Below are 21,915 nucleotides of genomic sequence, written 5' to 3' on the forward strand. Positions count from 1 at the left end.
CCTGGAAATCACTCTGTAGACCAGGTTGGCCTCAATCTCAGAGCTCCATCCGCCTTAGCCTCCAGAATGCTGGGATTATAGTGTGTACCATCATACCTGATCTAACTCACATTTAAGTATGTATGTATGTATGTATGTATGTACTTATTTATTTATTGGCAGTGTTGGGGTTTCCCAGGACCCTGTGCATGCAGGAAAAGAGTCCCACCACTGAGTACGTATCAGTCTTTTTTATTTTATTTTATTCTATATTTTTAGAGACAAGTTCTTGCGATGTGGCCCTAGCTGACCTGAAACTCCTGTGTAGATCAGGCTGGACTTGAACTCACAGAGATTTGCTTGTCTGTGCTTCTCGAGTGTTGGGATAAAGGTGTGTGCTGCTATGCTCAGTTTCATGCCAGCCTTTTGGTGTTTATTTTCAGACAGGGTCTTTCTTAGTTGCATAGGCTGGCATGGAAGTTTCTCTGTAGCCCAGGTAGGTCACGAGCTTATGATCTCCTGCTTCCGGCTTCTGCACAGGCCACCTTGGTCAGCTCATTGATAACCGACTCCTTCCACTCTCTCACATATACACACATTCTTTCTCAGTTTTTAAATTTTAAACATTAGAATTTCATGCTCGGATGTATACAAGGTATTTTGATCATATCCACTCACACCCTCATTTATAACATTCCTCTGGATGCGCATGCCTGGATTCCACCTCAGAGACCTCGGAGGTTCCCTGAATGGGAGTTGATTGTGAGATGGCAGGGTACAGTAGATGCAGTTAGAAATTGACTCTGTTGCTGTCAGAGTTCAGCTGTCACATACTCTGTACTGGTAAACGCCTGTGCTGAGGCGGGAGGGCACGGATGACCAAATCTGGATCCACGAGCTAGGTTCTGTTAAATCAGGCACCTTAGCAACATATTAGAAGTTTATGATTCTGAGACCATTGACGTGGCCTAGAGCTATGGTTCTCAGTCTTCCTAAGGCTGTATGTGACCCTTTAATACAGGTCCTCCTGTTGTAGTGACCCCCAACCATAAAATTATTTTCATTGCTAGTTTGTAACTGTAATTCTGCTACTCTTATGAATCATAACATAAATATTTTATATGCAGACCCCTGTGAAAATGACCCAGAGGTTGGGAACTACTGCCTTAGAGGGAAAAAAGTATTTGATGCTAAGATCCGAATGTCTGAGATTGATCCCTGGGATTTACACAGTGGAAGGAGCGAGCTGACCCGTGCAAGCTGTCCTGTGACTTCCACATGTGTGCTGTGGCACACACAGACACGCACACGGGTACACACACGTACACTGGTATACACAGAGACAAATAAATACAAAATGTTTATGATTTTATATGAATATTTAGCATGTTTAAGAAACAGGAAATGGAACCTACCATGTGATTCACTCCTATAATCTCAGCTCTCAGGAGGCCAAGGCAGGAGAATCATGAGTTTGAGGCCAGCTTGGGTAAATAGCAAGGTCGTGTTTCAGAATACACCAATGTATTGAATGTATTAATACCCACCTAGCTGCTCCTGTGATACAGGGAAAGCCAGACCTGGTCCTCAGTGACTTTCAGGAGGTAGAAGAACCGAAGCGTGGCTGATGAGGAGGCATGGTGCCGCTGTGGGCAGGAACACTGGTAATGAGAAGACACAGTGCCGCCGTGGGCAGGAACACTGGAGAGGGGCAGAGCTGGGCTGCAGAAGGACATCAGCATCAACCAGCACCTCCAGTGCCAGGCACATGGATGCCATGAAAGCAGCATAAACAACCAATCTGTCAGCATTGTGTTCTCTACAACCATGGACTCGGGTTTTTCAAAAGGATCATCTAAGAGTGTCCTACACAAAGCAAACAGTCCATTGATTTTCATTATAATTTGCCCCTCAGTAGCTGTCTGTAATTTAAAAACAAATTGCAGTGTCAGAGAATGCGGGGCTTTGGCTTAGAGTCATGGGCTCTGCCACTGCACGGTGACACCAACACTGGTGTATGTTTTTAACTAATCCGTGTGAAGATGCAGGAGGTTGCAGAAAGCACTTCTGTGTGTGGTGACATATTGATTGTCTCAAAGGAGAGCGCTTTGCAGGTGGCTGAGGTGGGGCTGGACCAGCAGCTTCTCAAAACGCTACTGGTATTCTGATATTCCACATGTATTTAGAGTTGAAGGCAGAGCAGATGGATTTCTCTGAGGTGAATTAGGTAAATCTGTTGACGGAGAATTTATTGCATTCTTGAAGGTAAAAATTAGTAATTCTGCAAGCTTCCTGGCCATGGTGATATGAGCTTGTAGTCCCGGCACTCAGGAAGCTGAGGGGTTGAGAAGTTGAGGTCAGCCTAGGCTACATAGTGAGTTCCAGGCCAGCCTCAGTAACGACACTAAAGACTTCATACAGCCCTGTCAGTAGTTTACAATCCACACCACTCTGCTCAGTGGTATATCCCAAGTGACTAGTCCCAGATGTCACAGAATTGTGCTGCAAAAGAACCCAGTTCAGAGGTAGATGCTTGCCCAGATGCTGTCGGGGAAAGCTGTCACCTTTTGAGTGCCTGCAGCTAGATGAAAAGGTAAGTACAATTTTCTTTTTCTTATTTTTTTTTTTATTAAAGATTTTTAGAAACTGGGACCTGGGAAGATGGCTCACTGGTTAAAGGCTCATTCCTTTCTTTATAGTTCGATTCCTAGCACCCACCCATTCCTAGCTCACAACCACCTGTAACTCCAGTTCTGGGTGTGGGGAAGGGAGGATGTCTCCAACCCACATGGGCACATGTACTCATGTGCACACATAGATACACAAATATACCTATAGTTAAAAATAAAAAGAAGTGTTAAAGCTCTGTATATGTGTGTCTGTGTGGGTATGCGCACATGAGTGCAGGTACTGTTGGAGCCAGAAGAGGGTGTCAGATGCTCTGGAACTGGAATTCCAGGTGAACTGTGAGTTGACCTGTGTGGGTTCTAGAAACTAAACTTGGGTCCTCTGGAAAAACAGTAAGCCTCTTATTTGACAAGCCGTCTCTCTTGCTCCATTGTTGTTTATGGGGCAGGGTTTTATGCTGTACACAAAGCTGGCGTGTAACTCTGCCTCTGCATTCTCAGCTCTGGGATTATAGGAAAGGACCACTGGGCTGGCTGATGCATTGAAGGCATCAAACTCAGGAACTCATGCATGCTAGGCAAGTTCTCTACCAACTAAACTACATTCTCAGACCTATTTATTACTATCTCAAATGAATGAACAAATAATTCAAAAATTCCTACATTATATTTAATATAAGTATTGATAGATAAAGCCAACACAAAACAAAAATGTCTTGAAACCAGCCAAGTAATTCCTCTGTTTTAGTGTGGACATACAAGCCCGTCTTCTGGAAGCTGTGGGAAATTCTTGCTGTGGCCCTTTTCTAGTTGTTAACAGGTACTCTGTTCACCTTTCCCAAGGTAAAAATATTTATTTGTGGGACTGGAGAGATGGCTTAGCAGTTAAGACCCTTTGCTGCTCTTGCAGAGGACCCAGGTTCAATTCCCAGCACTTATGTGAAGACTCACAACATCTGTAACTCCAGTTCCAGGGAATTCTGGCGCCCTTTTCTGATCTCTGCAGGGACCAGGTGTGCACATGACACACATGCACGCGTGCAGGAGGAACAACTCATATATGTAACATAAAATAAACATAAAAGGAAAAACATTTAAATTCATTTGTTCTGGATATGGTGACCCTCACCTTTAATCCTGCCACTCAGGAGGCAGAGGCAGGAGGATCTCAGTGAGTTCCAGGCCAACCAGGGCCATATGCAATGAGACCTTTTCTCAAAATTGTGTGTGTGTGTTTATGTGTGTATATGTATGTATTTGGAAGTAAGAGCTTGGTAACTCTCCACATAATTAATTAATTAATTTTGAGGCAGAGTTTCTCACTAATCCTGGAACTTAACTAGTTGGCTAGACTGGCTAGCCAGCAAACCCCAGGGATTCTCTTGCCTCTGCTTCCTGGCTTGTACATCTGCGATGGCTGACTTGCCACACTCAGCTCCTCGTCCTTGAGCAGTAAGTACCTTACCCACTGAACCTTCTTCCCGGCGTCCGCTGCCTGGAACCTGGAATGTAGACCAGGCTGGGGTTGAAGTCGTAGTGATCCTCCTGCCTCTGCTCCCAAGTGCTGAGTGTTGAGATTAAAGACGTGTGGCACCATGTCCACTTCAAACTGACACCGCCAAGCAGAAGAGCAGAGTGTTTACTGCTAGCACTAGTGACGAGCACACTGTACGTTTTGGGCTAAGGAGTTTTTATGCAGCGAAGTAAGAGAATGAGTGATCAGCAACACATCTTTCTGCAAGTCAGAAGACTGTCAAGCCTTTGATTTCACTGCAGTTGAAGAATGAAATTGATTTGGCAGAAGATATCATTAGAGTCCATTGTTTCCCTTTTATAAAGAAATTATCACGGGGCTGAGGCAGATGCTTGGTGTGACCATTTGCCTGGCTTAGGGGAAGCCCTGGCTTGACTCTCGACATTGGACACTTGTCCTAAAGTACAAACAGTAATCGTATCTGCAGGGCACAGTTGGCCTTGTATGTCCTCACATTGTGACATCTTTTTGTTTTCAAGGCAAAGTCTCCCTGTGCACCCGTGGCTGGCATAGAGCTCATTGTGTAGACCGGGCTGCCTTCCGGCTTGCAGTGAGCCACTGCCCCTTCCTCCAGAGTGCTGGAGATGCTGGCTGGGGACCCTCCCTCTGGCTACATTGTAGAGTCGTTAGTCAGGCTAACTAATACGCCTGTTACCTTGTGTGCTTGCCATGGCTTTGTGGTGAGAACTCTGATGCTTAGTTTAATCTGTCCACTAATAAGCAATCATTTTAATGTTTTTGTTGTGAGGTTAGCTTTTCATTTGTCTCACTGGCCTCAAACTTGCTGTGTAACCTGTGCTGTCCTTGAACTCCTGACCCTCCTGCCGTAACCTCCCGTGTGCCTGGTTTATTCAGTGCTGGGGATGAGAGACCTTGCTTTGTGAACGCAAGGCAGGCAAGCAGTCTGCCCTCTGAGCTGCATCCCAGGCTGACATTCATCAGTTTTCAGACGTACATGTTTTGTGTTTATAATGTGCCAGAATGTACAGAGTTTGCAACTGTTTTCAGTTTCCTGTAAGGCGTTTGCTGGGTAAGCATGAGGGCCTATGTTCAGATCTCTAGCACCCAGGTAAAACCAGGCGTGACTGAGCACCAGGGACTCCAGTGTGCTGTGAGTAGGGGAACAGGAGAATCTCTGGCTGTATGGTTATCCAGCCTATCCTAAAAAAACAAAACTAAACAAAACAAGCACGTTTTAGGTCCAGTGAAGACCCTCTCTTAAGGGAACAAAGTGATAGGATAGGACCTCAACATCCTTCGGCCTCCAACCACGTACAGAGATGCACGTAAGCACACGCGTCAGTGCGCGCGCACACACACACACACACACACACACACACACACACACACACAGAGTTGTATCAGAATAAACATGTTGGAGGGGATATATAGTTTTTCTAAGTTGTTTCCGGGGTGACCAGCTTTGAGAGCACCATACCTTAGCTCAGTAGAGGCCAAGACTGTGGAATAGTTTAGGGACCATATCGCTGTAGGTCAGTAGACACCATGATGTCCCGAGTGTCCAGAAATGAGGGTGGCCAGCGAGGGCATCAAGTTAGATAATGTTCACCACAGGCATTAAGTAACTGTGGCTTTACAGGAAGGGACACTGTGACAAGGAAGAAGGAAGCCCTTGATACCACTGAGAAGGCCAGGAGACATTGGGCTTTTGTCTTTCATGGAAATCCTTTTTTCCTTTGTGTACAGTGTGTGGCCACAGATGATCACTGAGGACCTGGCTGTGGCTTTGTATGTGACACACTGGAGTCAAGCAGACAATTCTGGTTTTGTTACTTCACCATGTGAAGGCCTTTGCTCACCTTAGGGCTCCCCTACCCCAAAATATGCTGAGGTAAGGAGTGTCTTCAGTTCAGGGGAGACCATGGGGAAGGCAGTGGCATTAGTGTTGTGGTGAGGGAGGGTTGGGGACACCAGTTCCTGGCTCCAGAGTGTTCTCAAGTGGAGTTCCAACTCAATTATTTATTTATTTATTTATTTATTTATTTATTTTTGGTTTTTTGAGACAGAGTTTCTCTGTGTAGCCAGGGCTGTCCTGAACTCACTCTGTAGACCAGGCTGGCCTCGAACTCAGAAATCCGCCTGCCTCTGCCTCCCAAGTGCTGGGATTAAAGGCGTGCGCTACCACCGCCCGAAATGTAGAATTTCTTATGTCAATCAAAATTGTTTTCTTTGAGTAACAGATACCAAAACTTAAGCAGAACAAATGGGCATGTGAAATAAATAAGAAACGTGCTCTACAGAGGGTATGTCAGCGCAGGTCTGTAATCCAGCACTCTGGAGGTGGAGACCAGAGGGCCAGGAGTTCAAAGTCATCCTTGACTGTGTAGCCCATATGGAGTTTGGGGACAGCTTGTACTACTCAGGATCCTTTGACAAGAGGAGTGGGGTGGGGGTGGGGTAGCACGGTGTTGGGGGAAGTACACTTTTAAAAAGGAGGAAATTATACATGAAAGTCGAGCCTGTAAAACCATGCAGATGGTAGAGCTGCTGTGGCAATGTGAACATGTCCTAGCACTTCAGAGGCTGAGGCGGGGGAGTTGCCTCAAGTTCAGAGCTAGCTTGATCTTCATATCTAGTACAGCCAGGAATGCAAAGAAAGATCCTCCAGCTCAAAGAAAGTTCTAGATTATAGAGCAGTGAACGTCCATGTACTCATTAACTTCATTTAATGGCAGCCTCTTTGCTACTGGAAATCTTCCCTTACCCACAGCAATGGCTTTTGACTTCGGTGTTCCTGTGCACTAAAAATACATCTAAGGACTGGGGAGGTGGCTCAGTGGGCAAAGGCAACTGCTGCTGGGTCACACCCCTGCATCCTGGAACCTGTGTGGTGGAAGGAGAGAACAACTGACTTCCACAGGTGTCCAGTCCTGTGCTTGTCTCTTCTTAAATACAAGTGAGTAAAGTGTGTGTGTGTGTGTGCGCGCACGCCTGCATGCACTGAGGGTGGGGATCCATGCCTGTAATTTCAGCTCTTGATAAGGCTGAGGCAGACAGTGCCATACATTCAAGTCTGGTCTGGGTTATCCAGCGTGACTGAAGCAAACCTGAGCTACATAGTGAGACCAAAATAATACTAATAGTCTGCAGTCACATCCATGTGTGTTTGTGTCTGTCAGCTGTTTACTACTGTGATAACTATCTGAGACAGTCGACTTACAAAGCGACTCCTGGTTCGAGAGGGTTTTGGTCCATGCCTTGGCTCTTCTGTGTCTGTTTATGAGATGGTAAGTCACGGTAGAAGCATATGTAGAATGAAATTGCTCACCTCAACGCTAGAAAACAAAAAAGGAAGAGACGAGAGTCCTGCTTTTCACTTCCGGGTTATGTCCTCGATGACCTAAAGACCTCTCATTAGTCTCCACCTTGTAAATTCCCACTACCCTCCCAATGATGGTGACCAGCCACGCCTTACCATGGGTTTCCGGGGGATCTCCCCTGCTCAGACTGTAGCAATGTCTCTACAGCTGTTAGGAATGGCGTCCGAGCCCAGCCTGCTCCTTGTCTTCCTGCTTGTCTTCCTGCTGGGCTGTTGCTGATCTTCATAGCTGCAGCCCTTTCACTTGAACTATGGGAGGCAGAGATGTATCCATACTTCTGTCTGTAAAAACCTTCCATTACTGTGGTACTGCAGTGAGCAGCTTTGTTCATGACTCACTGTGCAGATAGGAAATGTCTTTAATTTATCTACCCAGGACTGACTTGTAAATGGGAGGGTATGCACATTTCTCTTAGCAGCTGCTGGTGTTGGTGTGCTGATTTATGCCCTCACCAACAGAGAATAAAGAGTCTCAGTGTTCAGGGCCCTGGCTGGTTCCAGTTATCAGATTCATATTGCTGACTTGGTGCACATGAAATACCTTTTAAAATAAAATTTATTGAGATATCACTTACGCAGTTTGTTGACATCAGACAAATGTCTACTTGGAGAATCCTCCGGAGGCCGAGTGGCTGCGCTGGGGAGAACCCAGATAGGACTCAAGGCTCACACAGATGCCACTGTCATCTGAGAGCATGTCTCTCCTTTACACTGGTGATCCCAGCATTCAGAGTTGGAGGCAGGGGGATCTGTAGTTTAGTGAGTAGAACTGCAGCCTGGGCTACGTGAAACCTTGTCTCAAAAAACCAAAAACAGACATTGTTTTCTGCCGGCCCCCAAATGTAGGAAGCTCGGCCAACGTGCACCTCCCCTCCCTCAAGGTGTGCATCCTCCTGCCTCCACCCTAAGCGCTGGGATTACAGATTGTATCTCACGAGTGGCACCTTGTTTATTTGTTGACTCCTGTGATGTTTCTGTTGCTTTATTACTTCCTTGAGTTTTCTTTTCTGTTCTGCCTTCCAACCGTGCTTTTGGTTTCTAAATCTCCGAGAACAAAGACACACTTCAGAGACTTAGATTTTGAATATGTTGGTCATTTTCTATATTCTGAGACAACAGAAGTTCACAGAGGCATCAGTTGGTAGGACACTTTGTTTGGGTTTGATCCTTGGTCCCGTGAAAACCAGTTCCATATTTGACATTGCAACCATGGCCTCATATGGTGCTGACCGAGGAGGGCTGTGTGAGCGTCCTGTGAACGCCCCGTGAGCCCCGAGTGAGCACCGTGTGAACAATGATACTCTTATGGGGTGGGGGGAGTGTTTCTCTGTGCTTTTTATTTCTCTTTTCCTGTTCATTTTTAAATGTTTATTATTTTTATCTATATATTTATTATTTTTTCTAGATAGGGTTTCTCTGTGTAGCCCTGGCTGTAGACCCTCTGTAGACCAGGCTAGCTTTGTACTCAGAGATCCTCCTTGCCTTGGCCTCCTTAGTACTAGGACTAAAGTGTGAACTATTACATCTGGCTAGCTCCTTCCTCCCTTTCTCCATTCCTCTGTCCTTCCTTCTTCCCTCCCTCTCTCCCTCCCTCCCTCCCTTCCTTCCTTCCTTCCTTTTTTTCCAGTCTTACTCTGTACCCAGGTTTGCCTGTAACACATTGTGTAATCTGGGCTTTCCTCAAGTTGATGCTGATTCTCCTACCTCAGCCTCCCGAGTGCTAGCATTTCAGATGGTAAGCACCATACTAAAGTAATTTTAGTTTTCTTGCTATGAGTACTGGTCATATCAAGGTGGTGGTATCATACACCTTCAATCCCAGCACTTGGGAGGCAGGTGGATCTCTGAGTTTGAGGCTAACCTAGTCTATAGAATGAATTTCAGGACAGGCTACACAGAGAAACCCTGTCTTAAAAAACAAACAAAACAACAACAAAAACAAAAACAGTCCGAATCATGACTTTTCAATGTGTATATTGGAATTTTATATATCTCACTGTGTGGAGTGCTTGTCCAAATATGTACCCTACTTTTTAAAATTACATATTTATTTCTATTTTGTGTGTGTGGTTATTTTGGCTACATGTGTGTCTCTGCACTATATGTGTGCAGTGCTTAAAGAGACCAGAAGAGGGCATCCATTCTCTTGGAACCGGAGGTACAGACAGTTGTGAGCTGCATGTGGGTGCTGGGAATTGAACCCAAGTCCTCTGGAAGAGTAGCCAGTGTACTTAACCACTGAGCCATCTCTCCAGCCCCTGTAAGCTATTGCAAAATGGGTATATTCATATTTATTACTAAGTCTTAGTTAGGAATTTCTCATACATTTTAGATGTTATTAGTTTAAAATCTTTCTTCTTGTCTCTGTTAGAGATTTACCTAGTCATTTTCGTATGTGCATTCACACACACGTGTGGGCCTGCATACACATATGCAGGCCTATTTACACGTGTGCAGTTGTATGTGTGTGTGTGTGGAGGTTAAAGGTCAGCCTTGAACATCTTCCCTCAGGAGTTGTCTGCCTTGCTTTGTTCTGGGGGAGGAGTTGAAACCATCTTGTTGCCAGGTGGTGGTGGCGCATGCCTTTAATCCCAGCACTTGGGAAGCAGAGGCAGGTAGATTTCTGAGTTCGAGGCCAGCCTGGTCTACAGAGTGAGTTTCAGGACAGCCAGAGCAATACAGAGAAACCCTGTCTCGAATAAAAAAAAAAAAAAAAAAAAAAGATAAAGAAACCATCTTGTTCTTTGGAGACAGAGTATGTCACTGGGACCTGGGGCTCACTGACAGGGATAGGATGAGTGACCCTCGAGCTCCAGGGACCCTCTTAATTCCCCAGAGCCTGGCTTTGTCCTCAAAGCTGAGGTTCACATTTAGATCCTGGTGCTTATAGAACAAGCATCTTTTTCACAGATCTCCAGCCTTACTGTCTACTTATTTTATAATTTTGTTTGTTTGTTTGTTTCTCTGTGTAGTCCTGGCTGTCTTGGAACTCACTCTGTAGACCAGGCTGGCCTCAAACTCAGAAATCCCCCTGCCTCTGCTTCACAAGTGTGCCACCACTTCCTGGCATTAAAGTTTTATTTATTTATTATATGTAAGTACACTATAGCTGTCTTCAGATACCCCATAAGAGGGCATCAGTTCTCATTACAGATGGTTGTGAGCCACTATGTGGTTGCTTGTATTTGAACTCAGGACCTCCAGAAGAGCACTCAGTGCTCTTAACCGCTGAGCCATCTCTCCAGCCCAACTTCTAAAATGTTTTTTGTTTGAGAGTCTTGTTATGTAGCCCTGGATGGCCTGTCACTTGCTATGTAGCTCAGGCTAGCCTCAAGCCTAATATTTATGCCTGCCATGTGTACTTAGTTTCTTTTTTTTGGTTTTTCGAGACAGGGTTTCTCTGTATAGCCTCTGGAACTCACTCTGTAGACCAGGCTGGCCTCGAACTCAGAAATCCGCCTGCCTCTGCCTCCCAAGTACTGGGATTACAGGCGTGCGCCACCACTGCCCGGCGCGTACTTAGTTTCTAGTTGTTTTCTTTCTATCTTTTTAAAGATTTATCTATCTATTTTATTTTGTATGTATGAGTATTTTCCCTGCATGTATATATGTGTGCTGTGTGCATTCCTGTGCCCACAGAGTTAGGAAGAGGATGTCTGACCCCAGGAACTGGAGTTATGGATGGTTGTGAGCCACCACACGGTGCTGAGACTAGATCCTGCGTCTTATGCAAAAGCAACAGTGCTGGGCCTTCTCTCCAGCCCCTGAATCGTTTTCTTAGTAACACCAAAATCCCCCAAACACACTTCATTTTGTCCTAAGTATTCACTAGACTGATGAAACAGCTAGATTCACAAGTAATATATTTTTTTAACCCCATGTATGTTTTTAAATATGTCACTAAATTCCATTATGAGAAAATATAGTGTGGAGTATGATGATACACACTTTTAATCCCAGCACTTGGGAGATAGGCATAGAGATCTGAGTATAGGCTAGCCTGGTCTATAGGACAAGTTTCAGTATAGGGAACCCTTGCTTTAAAAAAAGAAATACAAAAACAAAACAAAACAAAACAAAAAAAGAGTGAACTTTTTAAGAAAGGGGCAACTGGTGGTTAGATGGCTAAGGACACATGCTTTTCTTGTCAGGAAACTAAGTTTGATTTCCTAGTACACAGCCATCCACTTCTTAATCGAGCTCCACGGGGTCTGAAACACATTTCTGGTCTCCATGCCCACAGACAGATGGACAGACAAACAGATGATGGACGGACACACACACACACACACACACACGAAGCAGTTGCTGCCTACAGTGGGAACAAGCTGACTGCACACACAGGACACGCTGGGGGTCAGCAGTCAGCCCTGCAGGGCTCTTGCTTGAGACCAGACCTGAAAGTCTGAGGATGGTAACTAAGAAAAGTGGGTGTGTGTATGGAGGCAGGAGGCTTGAGAAGACAGACTGCCCTGCCTCGCTGGGACAAGCAGACAGCAGCCCAGGTGGCTAAGACTATAATCGTGATGTTAGCTTTTATCTGGTGACAGTCGGGTGTCAAGTCTACCTCTATACTCAAAGCAGATCTTGCTACTTGTGTGTACTCTGATTTTAGCTGGTGGTGTCAGAAGATCCACCCTTGGTTGCTTCAGTCCCAGAGCTCAGGGCCTGTGGTTGGGCAGAACAGTTGCGGGCAGGGCACGTGAGCAGGGCACCTTACTTTTCGAGTCTGAAATGACCGTCACAGGCTTGTGTGTCTGAACACTTGGTTCCCAGGTGATGATGCTCATTTTGGGGAGACTGTGGAGTGTTAGGGAGTCAGCCTCGCTGGAGGAAGGGGGTCGGTCACTGGGGGATGGCTCCATGGGGTGTGTTAGCCCTGCTCCTTTCTCTCACATGCTCCAGTTTTGGTCTGTCAGATGACTGAGGAGCTACCTCGGCATGACCTTGCTGCCATGAGCTTCACCACGGCTTCTGCACATGGTGTATGTTGTCCTCCCAGTCTGAGCCAGCATGGACTCTCCTCCCCTGGGCCACCCCATCTCCTGCCTTATCACAGCCACGAGAAAAATAACTACTACAGAGCTTGATTGAGGGACTCTTTTCTTCTTTTTTAAAGTTGGGGCCTCTCTTCCTAGCCCAGACTATACAGAAGGCCAGGCTAGCCTACAGTTCACTTAAAATCCTCTGCCTCCACCAAAGTCATGTGACCCCTGTAATTCTAATGGTTTAAATTCTCAGTTTAAACAAACTATTTTTATATGTATATTGGAAACTGTCTGCAGAAGTGTCCTCCACCTTAAGTATTATTGATACTGAAGTATTATTGATATCTTGATGTTTGTAGTGAGTACCTAATATACAGAAATTAAATGAAAATATTCTGAATTGAGCTCTGGATGCATTATTTATCTGTAGTTAGAAAATAGCAAATCATACCAGCCAAAATGACTTCACTTTTAAAAATTACTCTTTTGAAGTTTATTTTCTATATTTATAGCTACAGTATTTATATCTGCATACATATTCCACAGTTGCTCTGTAGCTATAAAGCTATAGTTGGAATCAAAATGGTAAAATGTTATTAAAGAAAAGAGTTGGTATCAGTTTTATAAGGTCTTGTTTGAAGAGGGGATGGGTGATATCCCTTCTTATCTCATGATTCTTTTAGGAATGAATTGCCATCTAAATGCAAAGGGTGTGGAGCCCGTGGTGCAGCTCTGTGTGGAAAGGGAGGGGCAGTCTTGTGTTGAAGGGGTTTCTTGAGGCATCCTTAAGGGTGACACCCGTATATGGAGCACTGTGTGAGGAAACAGGAAGTTGCCCAGTGGAGCTGAGAGAGGACTCAGGCCGGAGGGAGAACGGTGGTCTGGGAGGACACGTGCTGGTGGTCCTGGCTTTTGTGGCTTCTCTAGGAATCCTTTTAGAACCACAGATTTGGGCTTGTGCTCCATTGCTGCCCACCTAGAACATGGCAGTCTTCTGAAACAAAAGTGTTGGTTCTGTCCTTCTATGATGTGGTCTTAGAGAATAAACTCAGGTTGTCAGGCTTAGCGGCAAGGGCCTTTACCTACTAGGCCATTCTTGCCGGCCCTAAACATCATCTTAAAAAGTGAAATGGTCCAGGCTGGCAAGATGGTCCAGAGGGTAAAAGCATTTGCAAGCCTGATGACCTGACTGTGAGCCCAAAGTGGAAGGAGAGAACAGACTCCCAGCCATTGTCTCTGACCTCACAATTCCACACTGACACACACACACACACACACACACACACAAATAGTATGTACATTTTATAGTACATGCCAACTGTGAAAATTCAGCTTTTCACAAAAACAGTAAAAGGTAGATTCCTAACCTTTACAACCCTCCGACTACCACCCCCATTTATGGTAACCCTGTCTCGGTCAGCATTCTGTTTCTGTGAAGACACCATGACCACAGCAATTCTTAGAAAGGAAAGCATTTAATTGGGGCTGGCTTACAGGTTCGGTTTATTGTTGATCATCATGGCGGGAAGCATGGCAGCAGGCAGGCAGACACAGTGCTGGAGAAGGAGCTGAGAGTTCTACATCTGGATAAACAGGCGGGAGGAAGAGAGAGAGAGGCACTAGGCCTGGCTAGGGCTTTTGAAACCTCAGATCCCACCCCTAGTAACACACTTCCTGCAACAAGGCCACACCTCCTAATCCTTTCAAATAGCACTAGCCCAGTGACCCAAGTATTCAAATCTATGATCCAATGGGGACCATTCTTATTCAGACCACCACAGTCGGTTAGTCACTTGGTTATCTGGCTAGTACATATCTATAAATATGACCTGATATTCTTGAGCCGCCCATCAGCTGCCATTTCAAGGAGGGGTTCCCAGAATTCCCACTAGCTTTAGCTTTCCCTTCCCATCTCTGTTACCTGTTACTCTGTTACCTCCCCTAGGGATTTTGTTACTGTTACTTTATTTTCTTACTTTAAAAGTGTTACTACTTTAACTTCTCCCAGGATATCAGCCCTTGCATGATTTAGCCTGTGCTGCCCCACCCGCAGGCCAAAATAAATAAATTCCACCATTTTCAAAGCTTTTCTAATTGCCCAAGTAAAGGAAAACAGTATTTTCTCAACTCAAATATGGTGATTACTACGTTTATCACTTCTGTATCTATTGTTTATGTTCTGTTTTATTTTTGGTATTTTTATTGGTAAGGGGTTTCATGTCTTAGCATGGCACACAGGTAAAGAATTCTAAGGGGAACTAAATTAGCCAGGTGAGATCATGCTTCCTTCTGATTGGAAGTCTGTTACAGCGTGACAGCCAAATCCATCCTTCACAGCTTTGCCTCGGTACCACTGAAGGCTGGTTTGGGAGCCAGGAGGTTTCTAAGAGCAAGGACAGCTCTCACTTAGACAGTAGAAGGTCCAGGACCAAGTAGCACCACCAGCTCCTGACTACCAAATGACTTCACTCCTGAACCCTTTGGTGTCTGTTCTATAGGAAGAGCCTGTGACATTCTAGACAGAAGCACTTTCTGCCTATTTTTTCCTTGAGTTTATGTGCCTGGATTTGTTCACTATTCTGTGGATTCTTTCACCAGGAGTTTTCTCTTTTTATTTTTTTTAAAGATTTATTTATTTATCTTATGCATGAGTACACTGTAGCTGTCTTCAGACACAGCAGAAGAGGGCATCAGATCCCATTACAGATGGTTGTGAGCCACCATGTGGATGCTGGGAATTGAACTCAGGACCTCTGGAGGAATCATCAGTGCTCTCAACCTCTGAGCCATCTCTCCAGCCCCTCTCTTTTTTAGTTTTAAGGGTATATTTGTTTTTATTTTACGTGTATGCATGTTTTTCTACGTGTATCTATATGCACTATATACAGGCCTTGTACCGGGTGAAGCTAGACTAGGGTGTTGGATTTCCTGAAACTGTGAGCTGCCTCTTGAGTCTGGGAATGAACCCAGGTCTTCTGCAAGAGCAGCTGGTACTCTCAACTGCTGAGCTATGTCTCCTTCCTCCTCTGTTTTTAAAAAATCTTTATAGGGCAAGTGAGATGGGTAGAGGTACTTGCTGTCAAGTGTGACCTCCTGAACTCATTCCCCAGGACAGATATGATGGACATAGAGAATTGACTCCTGAAAGATTTTCTCTGACTTCAATGATGATGTACACATACCTACACAACTTCCAATTAATAAATAAATAGAATTTAAAAATTAAAATACCAGGTTAGAGAGATGTTTCAGTGGTTAAGAGCAACTTGCTGCTCTTCCAGAGGACCTGAGTTCCTTTGCCAGCACCCACATCAGGTAGCACACAACTGTGATTCCACTTCCAGAGGATCCAGCGCCCTCTTCTGGCATCATCAGACACCTGCACACATGTGCACATACACACATAAATACAACTACGTATTTTTTTAGAAATAAAAAATAAAGGACTGGAGAGATGGCTCAGCACTAAAGAGCAGTGTCTGCTCTTCTAGAGGTCCTGAGTTCAATTCCCAGCAACCACAAGGTGGCTCACAACCATCTGTAATGGGATCCGATGCTCTCTTGTGGTGTGTCTGAAGACAGCTACAGTATATTCATATATGTAAAATAAATTAATAAATCTTTTGAAAAATTAAAAATAAAACCTTTTTGTTTGAAGATACTTTTATACTCACAGGAGGTTGCACAAATAGAGCAGTTCTGGTGTGCCCCTCCCCCAAGCCCCTCTCTTGTTTGCATTTTACATAACTCCGGTTCTATCTGTAGTGTAGTTCCTCCGCCTCCCTGATGCTCTGTAGAGCTTGGCACACTGTGTATACTCATTACATTTATTGCACGATTGATAGAACTGATGTGTTCTGTGGGCTTGAAACTGTATTCACGTTAGTAGATTGTCATCCCATCTCTACTTTTGGACATTTTGGCTCACCCGTCCCCACCCGCCAATACACCTGTCCCATCTCTGGAGACTAAACCATGAGCATTTTTCCTCTGGGAATGCTTGATTAACTTGCTAGGCCAGGAGAGTGAGAAAATATAATAATATAATTGCCCAGGGCTACAATTTGAATCTCGACTGCCCATCCCCCAAAGACTCACGTGTTGAGGGTGTGGCCATTAGTCTACAGCACTATGAGAAGTTACAGACACAAGCACCCGGCTTGGTAGAAGATTAGGTCTTTTTTTTTTTTTTTTTTTTGAGACAGGGTTTCTCTGTGTAGTCCTGGCTGTCCTGGAACTCACTCTGTAGACCAGGCTGGCCTCGAACTCTTGAACTCAGAAATCCACCTGCCTCTGCAGAAGATTAGGTCCATGGGGCATGATCTTGAAGGAGACTCTGACTTCCTCCTGTCTTTATTTTTTTGCTTTGGGGGGAGGGGAAGGGGTTCCTACCTATTGTGAGGTAGAAAGGCCTTCTCTTCCACATATTCATGCCAGCACTCCCAAGGAATAATAACGTCCTCACAGGCTGGGGCTTATTTAAAATAATTTACAAAGAGGGAAACGGGTGGAGTGGATGGAGCAAAACTGGATGTCGCCTGGGGTGAATGGGGCTGGGTATTCGGAGGGTCACGATACCATTCTTCCTTTTGGTTGTGTGTTGAGTTTCTCCACTTCAGAATCTTGGAGAAAAAGCCTGTGCCATGAGAGAATCAAAGCCATCCCTTTTCTGAAGCACTGAGTCCATCTCTAAGTTGCACCAGTAGTCCAGAGTTCTTAGCAAGAAACAACCTTGGGTACTGTCTGTGTGCCCGCAGGTCATATGTTTGGGTTGACAATGGAATTATTTATCCCAAAAGGACAGAGAGGAAGCGAGGGTTCTTAGTAGCTGTTTGTCTGCAGTTTTTCTCAGAGCACACTCTTAGATGTTGGATGGGTAGCCCCACTCCGGGAGGGCTGAGTCTTTGGGTAGGAATTCCAGGCAAGAATTCAGTTCTTCCTTTGCAGAGGGCCATCAGTCCCCATTTGCCAGTAGAGAGTGAGTCCCAGAGTTCATGTTGTCAAAACAGAGGACAGAGGAACCATAGGGGAATCTGCAGTTGGGAGGTGGAGCCTAGCTTTCCCAGGGAGATGGCGGAGTGTTTCTGTGTAAGGAGACAAGAGCAGCCATTGGATATAAGAAGGAAGAGGCTCAGCCCCTTAAGCCTCTGCACAAGGAGCCCCATCACCACAGCAGTGCCCCTGGCTTTGGAGGTGTGACTGTTACCCTAGCCCTGCCTCCAGTCTTCCAAAGTGCTCATCTACCCACAGGTGCTACAGTGACTGTTACAGCTTTGGTCCCCAGCTTGAAAGATGATAGAAACTTTAAGAATTAGTAGAGGGTGGAGGTCTTCAGGGCCTGTGAAGGTCTGCCCTTGAATGGGCTAGTGGGGCTTGTCCTTTCTGTTCTCTTTTTAATTCCTAGCTATGAGGTGAGCAGCTTTGCTCTTCTGTGAGCACCTTGCCATGGTAGTATGAAGCCTCATTTCAGGCTCAGAAACAATAGAGCCAGACAGCCAGGGGCCCAGGCCTCCAAATAAAATGGAGACAAAATAAACCTTTTGTCTTTGTAAATTGGGTAGCAATTGTTACAGTAACCAAACGTCTTTGTAAGCTGGGTGGTATTCGTTGTAGTCACCAAATGTCTTTGTAACCTGAGTGATAACTGTTGCAGTCACCAATGGCCGACTAGCAGAAGTCATGAATAAATAAAGAATGTTAAACAATGGATTTAAAATAACAAGTATACACTAACTCTAAGAAAATGGACTGCTGCTCAGCGGGTCAGAACACTGGCTGCTCTAACAGAGGACCTGGGCTAGATTCCCAGCACCCACGTGGCAGCTCACAACCATCTGTAACTCCAGTTACAGACAATCTGACATCCTCTTCTGAACTCAGAGGGTACTGGGTGAACAGACATACAGTCAGACAAAACACTCATACACATAAAATAAAATAAACATAACTGAAAAAATAACAAAAAAAGAAGACACAAATCCTGGCCAGGCAGTGGTGGTGCACGCCTTTAATCCCAGCACTTGGGAGGCAGAGGCAGGCGGATTTCTGAGTTCGAGGCCAACCTGGTCTACAGAGTGAGTTCCATGACAGCCAGGACTACACAGGGAAAGCCTGTCTCAAAAAAACAAAAAAAAAAAAAAAAAAAAAAGACACAAATCCTGCTAGGCTGTAGTATATGTCACCTGGGACCGGGATGAGGCCATGGTGATCTGTTGTGGCAGGGAGGGATGCTTCCCTTTGCTTGAGTTTTCTCATCCCTAGGTGGAGTAAGAACTAACCCTGCCATGTACATTTGCTGTCAGAATTAAATGAACTAATACATATACACTTAGAGAAAAGTAGTTTGTCTTTAGGGACGTGCTCATCTGTTTATCCATATTCTCATCAGTGTGGGTCCAGAGATAACTGATACAGATGTTTGATTTGATTTTCTTTTCATTTAAGGTAAAGTCAAGAAAAAAGTTGAGTGTAGAAGAATCGATCTCCACTTAACTGATTGTGACAGAGGAAACATAAAGACATAGGAAAGACACTAGGTAGTATGGCAGATACTGGTGAGGTATTAGCTGGAAAATTTTATTACACTGCACCTGCCGGTTAAAAATCTGATTGGAAGCCAGGTGGTGACAGTGGCACACACCTTAAGTCCCAGCACTCAGGAGGCAGAGGGCAAACAGATCTCTGAGTTCAAGACCAGCCTGGTCTACAGAGTGAGTTCCAGGACAGCCAGGACTAGACAGAGCAAAACAAAACAAAACAAAAATCCTGCCTTGAAACACACCAGAGAGAGGGGGGGTGGCAAGGGGAGGGGAGAGAGAGAGGTGGGGGGATTGTAAATACCTATTCAGAGCTGGGGATGGTGGGGCAGCCTCCCTTTTGTGGCGCTCCTAGGGTTGTCTCAGTTGATTCAACCTGCTGACAACTCAGTCGTGATGATTGCTTTTCTATTTGGCCATGCTTTTTCTTTTTGAAAGTGTTTTAAAATTGGAAAAATAATGTGCGTACCTGGTAAAGCATTTGGTGGTTCAAAGAAGAATAGAACAAAAAGAGTTTCCACCATGCATTGGGCTTGAGGGTTGCCCTTTGGGGACACTGTTGTTACAGTTCTCTCTCTCCCTCCCCCTCTCCTTCCCTCTTCCCTTCCCTCTCCCTCCCTCCCTCTCTAAGGCTGGTCACTATACAACCTAGGCTGGTCTCAAAGTCACCATTCTTCTGCTTCAGCCCTCCAGAGTGCTTGCATTAAAGCATGTGCCAACATGCCTGGCTTTTGAGTATGTTTCCAGTGCACACCCATGCACACACTTATAGTGTGATATTTGTGATGTTCTACACCTCACATAACTGCATCTTGAGGAATAGCCTATGTCAGCATCCAGTGATACATCCTTCTCTTCCTTGTGACTACATGATATAAGGCAAGGCACCTACTCATGGCTGCATGATATAAAACTGCATATCTATTTGATAATTTCACACAGTTTCGAACCAATAATAACTTTTAGAAATATACTTACATAATCCGTCTCCTGCAGGTAGACATTTATATATGCTTTCTCCTTGGGTATTGTAAGTAACAGCTCTCGTCATACATGTTCTTGGAAGTGTGTGGGCGCGCGTGTAGGTTGAATCCCTGAGTGGGTGGCTGGTACTCCTGTGCCGTGTTCAGCTTGTGAGCGCTTGCCAACGGCTCCTGTAAGTCGTTTGAACAAGTTTTGCTGCAGCTATCCGTGTGTAAGAATATATGCCAAGGCCTTCAAAGAATTCTGTCTCAGTCTGCTTTGTGCTGCTGTTGCCGGAGAACATGGACTAGGCAATTAGTAACGAATGAAACATTAGCTTCCAATTCTGGAGCCTCAAGTCAAGATTGAGGGGTCCACATGTAGTCAGGGCATTGGTTCACGCAGCATTTTCCCACCAGGCATTGCGAGGCAGAAGGGCAAAGAGAAAAGAATAGGGCGGACTTCCAAGGAGCTGAACCTGCTCTTGTTATGGTTGCTGTTCAGCTTTGTGTGCTTTGAAGAACTCTGTGTGTGTCCATGTGTGTGTGTGTGTAGGTGTACACCCCTCCACATGTGTGTAGAGTCCAGAGATTTTCCTCTGTCATTTTCTACTTTCTCCTGCCACTGTTGGTATTAATCCATTTACAAAGGTAGCGCCCTAATGACACATCCCTCCTAAAGGACCATCTCCTGAGACCATCGCAGTGACAGTTCAGGTGAGTTTCAGGCAGGAAGCTGTGGCCCCTTCTCTTTGCACTCAGGAAAACATTAAAATGATCTTTTGTGAGTAAAGAAACAATTGTGAATGGCCAAGGGACGAGATGGTAGGAATTGTAATGAGTTCGTGCTAGCCATAGTTTATTGAGCATCTAGTATGTAGCAAGGCATGTTCTGGGCTCTTATTTTTCAGGCTTCTTGTCCTGTGGGTGTTAGGAAGAACTTACCATTGAGCCATGTCCCCACCTAGTTGCCCAGTTTTTCTAGGTGGCTTTGTCATACTGAGTTCTATTCGGGTTCTGCTTCTTGTATTAAAAAACAAAAAACAAAACAAAACAACAACACTTTTTTGAGGTAATGTAATATAAACTAACTAATGGCAATCTGATACCATTTTTTGTCTCACTCTGGAAGGTGGTGTGGCATTGCAGTAAGAGGTGCCAGGTTAAGTGACAGGGTATGGATTGGAATCCCATTACTGCCCATATATTTTTTTAAATTGTGGTTTTAAAAGCCCACATATCAAATTTTACTTTTTATAAGACATTTGTAAGTGTACGGTTGAGTGAGACTAAGTAGTCTCATTGTTATAAAATAGACTTTCGGTACTTTATCAACCTATAAATCTGAAACTATATACCTATCAAACAATTCTCCAGCCCCTGCTACTCATAATTCCACTTTCTGTTTTTGTTGTTGTTGTTGTTTGTTCCCCCCCAACCCCCAAACAGGGTTTCTCTGTATAGCCCTGGCTGTCCTGGAACTCACTCTGTAGACCAGGCTGGCCTCGAACTCAGAAATCCGCCTGCCTCTGCCTCCCAAGTGCTGGGATTAAAGGCTTGCACCACCACGCCCGATCACTTTCTGTTTTAAATTAACTATTTAGATCCCTCATATCAACAGAATCACATAGCATTTACCTTTGTGGGTGTCTTAGGGTTTCATTGCTGTGAAGAGACACCATGACCATGGCAACTCTAATAAAGGCAAACATCTAATTAGAAGTTCTGTCCATTATCATCACAGTGGGAAGCATGGGAGAGTACAGGTAGACATGCCGAAAGTTTTACATCTTGATCCGAAGGCAGCCAAAAAGAGATTGCACTTCCACATGCAGCAGAGCCTGAGCCTAGGAGCCCTCAAAGCCCGCCCACATAGTGACATACTTCCTCCAACAAGGCCACACCTCCTCCAACAAGGCCACACCTCCTCCAACAAGGCCACACCTCCT

At 45.0% G+C, this 21,915-nt stretch overlaps 1 protein-coding gene across 2 annotated transcripts in view; it reads left to right on the top strand.

The window, feature by feature from the left end:
* The window catches only part of Kcng3 (potassium voltage-gated channel modifier subfamily G member 3), a 42,477-nt gene that overhangs the window by 10,849 nt on the left and 9,713 nt on the right, over positions 1-21,915 (top strand). The window lies entirely within an intron of this gene.

The sequence above is a fragment of the Grammomys surdaster genome, unplaced genomic scaffold (assembly GCF_004785775.1).
Source record: "Grammomys surdaster isolate TR1022 unplaced genomic scaffold, NIH_TR_1.0 149, whole genome shotgun sequence".
NCBI lineage: Eukaryota > Metazoa > Chordata > Mammalia > Rodentia > Muridae > Grammomys > Grammomys surdaster.